Source organism: Musca domestica, unplaced genomic scaffold (genome assembly GCF_030504385.1).
Source record: "Musca domestica strain aabys unplaced genomic scaffold, Musca_domestica.polishedcontigs.V.1.1 6, whole genome shotgun sequence".
Lineage (NCBI taxonomy): Eukaryota > Metazoa > Arthropoda > Insecta > Diptera > Muscidae > Musca > Musca domestica.
The window spans coordinates 15,918,304-15,929,178 of NW_026712363.1; positions in this window are offsets into that span (position 1 = coordinate 15,918,304).

Genomic DNA, 10,875 nt, shown 5'->3' on the forward strand with positions numbered 1-10,875 from the left:
CCCTCCAGAATATTTTCGCCATAATATTCGGCTAGCGTACAAAAGCATTTTGGTGAGAATTTTCCAAAAAAAAAATTATTCGTGATGGAATTCAAGCGGGATAGTGTGATTTCTTTATATTTGGCTGGAAACCCCCAAGTGGCTATCGTTAGAGCACTCCAGCATTTAAATGTGAATAAATCTTTTGTGTCTCGTACCATCGCTCGTTACCGTGATACCGGTAGCGTAGCCCGATGTCAAGGAAGTGGACAGCAACATCAGCGGAAATGGTTCGAAAGGTAAAGAAGCGACTTGATCGAAAGCAGTGGCGTGGCATTCGGCAAATATTGAAAAATGGGCTCGGGGTAAAGCCATTGAAATTCCGAAAGGTGCAGGAACTTACACCGCAACAGAAAGAAAATAAATTCAAAATAGCTAAAGAGTTGCTTCGCTTGGCCGAAAGTGGTGAACTGCCCAATTTGGGTTTCTCCGATGAGAAAACATTCGTTGTCCAACAGTTTGTAAACAAACAAGTAGAAAAAGCAGTAAGTTCGGCCGGGCCGAATTTGAATACCCTCCACCATTTGAGACGAATCAGGAAAATTAAAAAAAAAAAAAAATAAAGTCCATTAAAAATTCTGTTAAAACCTAAAATAATACCGAATATCGGAACGTGCCGATATATGGGGGATATACAATATTTTGGACCTATATAGACAATTCTCTTTCAGGGGAAAAGTACTCACAAAGCACTTCTTATGTAGAATTTCAGACAATTCCATTGAAAAATGTGTCCAAAAATTATCAAAATACCGAATATCGTGGACCTACATAGGCAATTCTCTGTCAGGGGGTAAAGTACTCATAAAGAACTCCTTGTGTAGAGTTTCAGACAATTCCATTGAAAAATGTGGATAAAAATTATGAAAGTACCGAATATCGGAACGTGCCGATGTATGGGGGACATATAGACAATTCTCTTCTAGGAGATAAAGTACTCACAAGGAACTCCTTCTGTGGATTTTCAGACAATTCCATTGAAAAAATGTGACTAAAACTATCAAAATACCAAATATCGGGAGGGGGTACCGTTATGTGGGAGCATTGACCGATATAGCCAATCTTTGAACTTGACCTGCCTGCAGACAAAATACAGATTTGTGCAAAATTTTAGCTTCCTATCTTCATTTGTTTGACGGACAGGTGGACGAACGGACGGTCGGAGCTAAATCGTCTTAAAATTTTACGCTGATCAAGAATATATACACTCTGTTGGGTCTTAAATTATTATTTCGGTGAGTTACAAATGGAATGATCACCATACTATGTATGGTGGAGGGTATAACAAAAATGATCGTGTTTGCTTGGCAAGGAGGTCAGCTGAAAATATGCACCTTTTCTTGGCCACCATGGTGATGGTGTGGGCAGCCATAACTGCCGATGATCGCTCTCCGCTCGTATTAATCGACCGTTGCATCAGAATAAATGCCGAATATTATCGCGAAAATATTCTAGAGGGTGTATTAAAGCCTTGGACATGCAAACATTTTGGCCGCAGACCTTGGAAATGCCAACAGAACTCAACACCATCGCACTCAGCAAGCGCCACCCAAAAATGGTGGTTACAAAATGTGATTACTCGCTTCATTTCCAGAGCACAATGGCCAAAATCTCCGGATTCCAATCAGTTGAACTATTGTGTCTGGAGTATTGTGGAAAGCAAGGTTGGCACTGAAAACTAGCAAAGTGTCGATCACCTCAAGCAAGCGCTTCGCCGGGAATGGGCCAAAATACCGCAGAGCAACATTCGGGCAGCGTGTGACGGTGTCATTGGCCGTTTGAAGGCCATAATTCGTGCAAAGATGACCAATTCGAACAAATCTAAACTTATTCTAAAATTTTATGTTTTTTTTCTGACATTTTTTGTTTTCATTCAATAAAATTAAAAAAAATGTAAAAATTATGGCGTTTGACTTTGTTGTTTTTTATCTCCCCCTGTTTAGAATCTCTGTAAATTGTTAAAAAATCTGAACTTTGATTTATTATATGATTCCTGTATTAAAAAATACCACCAAATATTTATTCTATCCCACTGTGCAATAGTAAGTTATATTGATATTTTACATTGATTGCGATGAATTGAAAAAAATCGGGTTAAAAATTGTGGGTTTAAAATTACTAAACGAGTGAGTTTTGAAAATATCTTTTCGAATAATTTGTTACTGAATTTGTGAAGAGTTGAGCTTTTGTCTGTGCTATTAAATGTATCCCACTATGATAGTTGTGATCTGTTTTGACCGAATGGGTGTTTGTTGAATAAAATGCTGTACACATGAGGTGATTTCAAAAAATGTTAAAAATTATTTTTCTTGTGTTTCTTTTTTTCTCTTCTTGCATTCTTTTGGAGTTTTCAATGTGGCACGTTAAATATTTGTAGGTATTCTAATTATATGATTTTTTACGGAATTTCCTTTTTGCTTCTACTCTAATATTTTAGGATAATTTGTATTTGTTATAAACTAAAAGCAATTAGATTTTTAATAACTAAAAATAAGATTCAAAGAAAGTATAAAATGTAAAAATCGCCTTTGTTTTGTGTTTTTTTAAGTGTTCAATACAAATGTCAATATCAACATATACGCTTTAACAATCTCCTCAGAATTTCCATGCTGCACCATTATTCGAGTAACTCAAAACTTTTTATTTAATTTCATTTGCTGTTTGCTAATTTCCTTTTTTAAACTATACGATGTAAAACTATACTATTTTGTGTATGAAATTATTTTTTTAATTTCCAACTCGAATAAGTGAGAAAAGGTCTTTAGCCAGATAATGTTTTATTATCCATATGGGGCCTTAAGATCTACTAACTATAGAGGGTCTTCTACTAAAGGTCTTTCTGCCAAAGAAAACCATGAGAAAATATTATATTCTTAAAATGCCTTGAGACTATGTTCTTGTCCTTGAAAAGTTCTTCTGGGACATTCCGAAGATCTTCTAGCAGAATAAGAGCTACAGGATCCTGAGAAGGTCTTCTGATCATGAATAGTTAAGTGGAGGTATTTTAAATATTGAAAAATAAAAAAATTAATTCAATTGATAGACCGCAATACAGGCCTAGAAGCTTAAAATACCTCAATGTGATCTTCTGGTCAGAAATGATGTAAAAATGTCTTAAATAGGTCCAAAATCTTGAAAAGTTATTTAAATCAAAGAAATATCTTCCATGGCTGGGGAATCTTCCCTAGGTTTTCTAACCCGAAAATATGATAGGCCTTGAGAAAACCTTCTGACCTTTTAAAGGTTAAAAAAAGTACAAATAATCACTGAATAGTAACCATTGTGCGTACATAAGAAAACGTTGAGAAGAAAATGCGGGGTTCTGTCCAAAAAAGGGCACTTGAAATGGGGGGTTCTAACGATCAAGGCCCTAAGAAAAATCTTTCATGGCTTGTTGATTTTCTAAGGGTCATTTCTCTATAAAAGACTCCAAAACAGACCTCCTTGTCATAGAAGGCCTTGAGAAGGTAGGAGGCGGTGAGGAGGTCTTGTAGTTAAATAAGTCCTTGAAAATGTCTACTAACCATAGAAAAAAATCAGCAGATTTTCTAATTATAAATGTCTTTGAAAATATCGAAAGTGGGTCCTCTGGACATAAAGGGCCTAAAAAACGAATTTTACCTAATTAAGACTTTGAAAAGATAATTCGGGCCAAAGAAGGATCTAAGGGTCATTTCTCCATTAAAGACTCCAAAACAGATCACGAGGAGACCTCCTGGTCATAGAAGGCCTTGAAAAGGTAGGAGGCGCTGAGGAGGTCTTCTGCTTAAATAAGTCCTTGAAAATGTCTACCATAGAAAACATTCAGCAGGTTTTCTAATTATATTTGTCTTTGAAAAAATCGAAAGTGGGTCCTCTGGACATAAAGGGCCTTCAAAACGAATTTTACCCAATAAAGACTTTGAAAAGATAATTCGGGCCAAAGAAGGATCTACAATGGCTAGAGTATCTTCTCAAGGACTTTTATCTATATAAGACCCATTTTGCGATTGAGGAGGCCTCCTGCTTGCAGATGGCTTTGAGATGGTATTTTATCTCAGAAAATCAGTAGAAGGTTTTGAACGATTCCTTGATTCCATAGTAGATACTTACTATAAGTCTATAAAGGTATTCTGGTCATAAAATGCCTAAAAAAGATCCTTCAGTTATAGATGGCTCTCAAAAGAGGAGACATTCTGGTCATAGAAGGCCTTGAGAAGGTAGGAGGCGTTGAGGAAGTCTTCTAGTTAAATAAGTCCTTGAAAATGTCTACTAACCATAGAAAACATTCAGCAGATTTTCTAATTATAAATGTCTGTGAATAAATCGAAAGTGGGTCCTCTGAACATAAAGAACCTTCAAAAGGAATTTTAAGACTTTGAAAAGATAATTCCGTTCAAAGAAGGATCTACAATGGCTAGAGTATCTTCTCAAGGACTTTTATCTATATAAGACCCATTTTGCGATTGAAGAGGCCTCCTGCTTACAGAAGGCTTTGAGATGGTATTTTATCTCAAAAGATCAGTAGAAAGTTTTGAACTATTTCTTGATTCCATAGTAGATACTTGAATAGACTTATAAAGGTATTCTGGTTATAAAAGGCCTAAAAAATATTCTTCAGTTATAGATGGCTCTCAAATATACCCTGAAAAGCTCTTCTAGAAATGCTTTTTAAGCCTTTCGATAGATTATCACAAGGACTTCGAACCATATATAGAAAACCTCTATGGAAAGTATTATATTTGAAGAAGGCGTTTGAAGGGTCTTCTATCTTTATGGGAAGAGGGGGCCTGTATGTCTCAAGTGGCAAAAAATCATTTTCTATGTAAAATGTATAAAAATTATTCGAACATTAATGATTTCCGATCCTGTGTACCTCCCTGTCCGTTTGTTAGAAGGCTTCTGGAAGGACTTTTATTATTAGTGAACTTTTAGAAATTCTGCAAGCTGATTTTTCCATATATAAGGTTATTTAAAAGATATGTCTTCCTCCTCTTGAATGTCTTCCATCAAGGTCTTGAGATTCACTCTGAACTTGTTCTTTATATATATGACATATGAAATCTCGTCCACCTATAAAAGTGTTTCTGAAATGTTCCTTGAAGGGTCTTCAATGTGTGGAAACTATTTTTTATAAAGAAGGTCATTAGTTCTTATATTTAGTGCCGGTCTCTTGAATGACCATGAAAGACTATTTGAAGGGTTATCCATTTGTTTTGAAATGCCTTCTGTCCACAACTTAACTCCTCTGTCCGATAAGACATTTTGGAAAATCTTCACTTTCATTGAAGAAGTATGCTGAATAGAGCAGGAGTAAAAAAGACCAGAATTTTGTAGAAACTTTTGCGGATCCGTTTGATAAAGCGCCTAAGTGATATTACGGGACAGCCATTTGTGGTAACCAAAAGTTTTTGCATTCTGCAATACAATCGCCATTTTTTGTCTGATTTTAAATATAAATTCTTTTAATTTAGCAATTATTATATTAAACTATTGGCAAAATATTGTTATACGAAGCTCATTATTATTTGTTGCGGTGTCAAGTGCAATTTTTGACATTAGACCTGTTTAATTTTTGATCATGTTTATTTGTTTAAACGATTGTCGATTAAAGTCACAACCTAAGGCAGGCGATTTTTCAAACGAAAAAAAAGTTTCATGTAAATTGAAATATTTTTAAAAAAATAATAATATATTTTGTTTAATAAAATAAATATTTTTTTTAATAATTATCTAAATTTTGTGTATTCAAACAAGCGAGACTACTACATCATGACAAATGGGCGTGTGTGTAAGGCAAACGATTTGGATGGGGAAAGAAATGGGGAAAATTGTTTTAAATTCGAACTAAGCAAGCTTTTCTTTCTTTTACGTTTTCTTTTCATTTTTCATTTTTTTTTGTCATCAAAGATTTAAACCAATTTCATTTTTTATAATTTTTTACAATTAATATATGTAAATATGTATGTATAAGTATTATCTACAACAAAGTCAGTTTAAGGTATTTTGTTAAAGTTAACTACAAAAATGTCTTTGTTTTTATTTTTATTTTATTTTTTTTTCTATGTCTTTTCTCAGTTTCTTCGGTAAATTTCGCGCTTGTTCACCTATAAATTAAGCAAAATGTTTTCTTTTTTATATATATTTATTTTTCTCTATATATTAATATAGTTATATAACATTATGTATATATTTATATGTATGTATATAACATAAGCCTTTGTTTTATATATATTTTTTTTCTTTTATTTTTTTTTTATTAAATGCTTGTATTTTTTTCTATTTTGTTGGTTTTGTTTTGAAGTCAAGTCAGTTAGCTCAATATTAATAACAGCATTTGTTTATAGTTTTATTTTTTTTATAGATTTTTATTTAAATATTACATGAACTAAACTACATTTAGTGTATCTGTCTTTGGTAATGGGTCGTTTCGTTTTAATGAATTCATTATTACATACATAAAATGTTCTAAAAATGTGTTGAATGGTGATTTTTATGGTGAAATAAGTTCTTTGTTGTTGAAATATATTTTTTTTAAGATTGTTATTTTTATTAAATATTTTACATTGTTATTTATATGTAAGCATTTGTTTTATATTCATCAATATTAAGCATAATTTGAATTTTGTTAATATTTTAAACCGAATTTTTAATGAATTTCACTTAAAAAGGAAACTACTTCAAATCCTTAATTAGAGTTCGGCATTAAATTTCTAGTGTTTCGAAAAGGTTCTGAAATTTAAGTTCAAAAGTGGTTTCGCAGTTTTACTACCTTGTTTATTTTTGGGCTAAATCCGTTTTATGGCATTTGAACTTGAATGGCGAAGGAAGTACCCGATTTCGGTCGATGTGTGCTCTAGTTACAACTTTGAATTTTCCATTTTCGAATGGAAATCAACTAGTGTTCTGAGCTGTGCTAACAGAGTACACAGTTGTGCCGTTAACGTTTTTCGATAAATTCTACCATTATCCTCACTTTTCGAAAAATTAGAGACATGCAATTTTAATTTTTTAAAAAATTTAGAGATTTTCACCAAAAATACGTTTTTCCTTATTTTCTTCGAAAAGTTAATATCGAAAACGTAAAGATGTTTTAAATGGAAAAAATTTTAGTTAGTTTCCCGAAAACGTTACTGTAACGTGATGATTTCGTCGCTTACATTAGCCAGAACAAATAATCTTAACTATTGCATCAATTGTAACAATAACGGTAACAGCAACATAACAAGCCCAAGAGACGATAGCGTTAACCAACCACTCCAGTATTCTTTGGCCGCTTAACGGAAATTCAGATTTCGACAATATGTCGCATAAGGCAAATAATTCTCATTTACTTGGTAATGTTGGTCACATAAAGTTTTCGAGTTGAGTTACGACGAGGAAGGCATGCTACGGCAGGGGTGGTGTCAAAGGGTATTGATTTTCTAAATAGTTTTCTTTCCTTCGAGCAGTTTCACTGTACCGTATCATAGCTGAAACATTGGTGATGGATTATAGGTAGTCGTAAACTGCTGTGCTAGATCAAAAAGTTTCGTAGCAATTGTAGACAATCCAAATAGCTACGCTTAAGTATACCCACAGCGATCTGCAGAACCCGAACGAATTCCAATCCTATCGGCTTCCGAACATACCTTTACCGAGTTGGCGAACGCGAATGAGTCACGATCAATCTGCGGAGGCCTAAACAACGGTTCCCAAACATATCTACATTGAGCTGCCAAATTTAAACGAGTTCCGATCCATATGCAAAGGTCTAGGCATCATATCCCCACTGAGCTACAAAAACCGAACGAGCTCCGATCTATTTGCGAGGGCCTAGATATCGGTTCACGAGCATAACCACAGTGAGCTGCCGAACCCGAACGAGTTTCGATCCATCTGCAAAGACATAGACATCGGCTTAAGAACATACCTTTAGCGATCTGCCGAACCCGAACGAGTTCCGAACTATCTACCGCAGCTTGGACCTGAACCCGAACGCGGATATCTTCTCCCGAGTATCTCTGCAGTGAAATACCCCCCGTTTCTGAAGTCTTGGACATCAGTATCCCAATCCTGGCTCCAATCAATATCCGACGGTCACTCACGAGTATCTTCTAATCGTCGCCTTTTACATTTCACATCACTCACACAACCCGACATCGGTACATTATAGCTCCCGATTATACACGAGTCGTTTACCCTCTTGCCAACAAGACATCGTAAACGTCGAACTCCTAGACATCAATTGAACAACTCTGCTCTGAATTCCCGAACATCTCCGAAGTCAATTCGTCATTCTATTTTTTATATTCGTCTCATATAGCATTTGAACCCTGGTAGATTGTAATTAAGTATTAAACATCAATAAAACACCCGATTTTTACCCCCCAGGAAGGATGTTTACTGGGGCCTTATGAAGACCCTGTATTCTTCTGAGCTTACCCCAGACGACGAGAGAACCATAGTACGATATATATGGGATCATTACTTCGGTTTTATCGAAATTTTAAGATTGCAGCCCTCTAAATTTATTGAAAAAGTGATTTATACATTTAATAACTGCCGGTACAATTGGGCGCCATTTTCCATTTTTCGAAATTCTACTCTTTTCGAAGTCATACTAAAACGGATGTATATTGTTAGACTAACTTTCATGAATTCCCTAAAATAATTTCGACAAACTCATAGTCGGAGAAAGTGGTCACAATATATAATACAAAATTTTCATGGCACCCCAGATTTTGGTTGCAGATACGTATACACAAGATGGCACAAAAGTAATCCTCCAATCAGAAAGTTCTAAAATTTAACGATTCACCGTTAATGTCTTAATTACAGCTAAAAACATCTGATGTTTACTTTTGCGCCACCTTGTACTTGCACATGTACTTGACAGACATTCCGATTTTTTTGGCTTAATTAAGACATTAGGGGCCAATCGTAATATATATAGAATTTTCTGATTCGAGGATAACTTTTGCGCATTTTTTTAATGAAGGATTACTTCTGCGCCCCCTTGTGTGTCGAGCAAAATCAAATAACTATATTTCCGAATCAAGGTAACAAATATGTTTTTTAATAGTTATGCTTTTTGGTAAGGATTTGAAGTTCAGAAATAAAAAAATACCTAAATTTGAAACACACAAATTATTCAGCATTTTTTTTCTAAAATTTGCCGTATTTTTACACATTTCTAAAGAATATATTGGTATTTTTTTTTAAATATTTTTGGCTTTTATATTTTTTTCTTTTATTATAACCACTAACGTTAGCTAGCTGTTTTCAATTACTTACACTTTGGATTAGTTGATTTTCTTTCTTAACATAGTTTTGTTGTTATTTGTTTTTACTCTCAATAAAAGAAAGGTACTAGGTTTTGGTAATATACACATAGCATTATTTTTTTTTTACATATTATTCAACAATGTTTTTTTTAAATATATTTTTCTAGTGTTTTTTTTTTATATTTGTATAGCATAGATTATTTTATAGAGTTTTTGGTAACAGATTTGTTTTTTTTTTTTATTTTAACAAGTTTAAGGTTATGTTTGTGTTTTGTTTTCGGTTTAAATGAAATAAGGTCTTTCAATATGATGAAAATTAAATTCGCAACTTAAATTTTTCTTTGTTCTTTGGTAATTGTTGTTGTTTTACTATCACACTCATAACAACTCAACTATTAGTTATTAGTTAGTTTTTATAGTTACTCTTTATTTTATTTGTTTTCTTTTGAAAGAGGGGATTTGAATTTTAAAGTCAGTCGTTGGAAAAAGTGTTACAATTATAAGTTGTGTTTCAAAAGCTTTCAAATGGGTTGGTAACAACAGTTTCCACATGAAATTTACTGCATTACCGACAATGATTGTATACAGTGTAGGCAATGCAGTGTGAATGATAATAGCATTGTCTTAATACCACGTTCCCACTTAAGTTCGTTTTTTTTTTGTTCTACAAGTATTTTGATTCAGTATATTATGTAAGATTGTTATAATTATAATTGTATAATATAGTTATAATTAATGTATTGAAGAGTTTGTACAGCGATTATGAAGCAAGTTGACGACAGGATCAATGAAAATTATTTATAAATGAAATTTTTAATTTTCTTCTATTTTCGTCAAATAATTGTTTCGTTGCTAGAAAATGAGTAGTCGGTAAGAAATACTGACAGAACCCAAAATACTAAAATACTGAAGAAGCTCGAACATTACGTATTTGAAAGTTACCGGCAATGACAAAAAAAGCAAGAGAATCGATTTTGTAACTTCTTCGACAATTATAGATAACACCAATTGTTCGATTGCTTATAATTTCTGTAATTAAAGACATTTTTCTATAAACTAACGAAAAAATTCTCACTAAATTGCATTACCTACCCTATAATATTAGTAAGCTTTACCAGTTTCCTCGTATCACACTGCCGTACCGAACTTTTTAGACTACTAACGACAATTGTTACTGACTCATTGAGGTACTTTCCTCTTATCTGGCGATCTAGTTATATAATTCCTTCACATAAAGAGTTGATGTGTTATTGAAAACAAGTTAAATAGTATCAGTTGGTTTCGCCGAAATATGTATGCCTTCAGTTATGATTGTTCGCACTGTTGACCCTTTATTGGGGAGGTTCCGAAGAAGTTGACCAATATTGTCTAATTCGTATCTGACCTAAGTTTGATCTAAATATTACAACGTGCCATATTTGGACTATACCTTCTACTCCCTAACTTTTATGAGATATTTGCAAATTTTTGGAAAATGTGGAAATATGCGGTAGGTGCTAGATATAGCGTACCACTTCATCTAGTACAAATTAAAAATACTGGTATGTGCAAAATTTAAAAGAATTCGAACATTTATATCCAATTTTATACG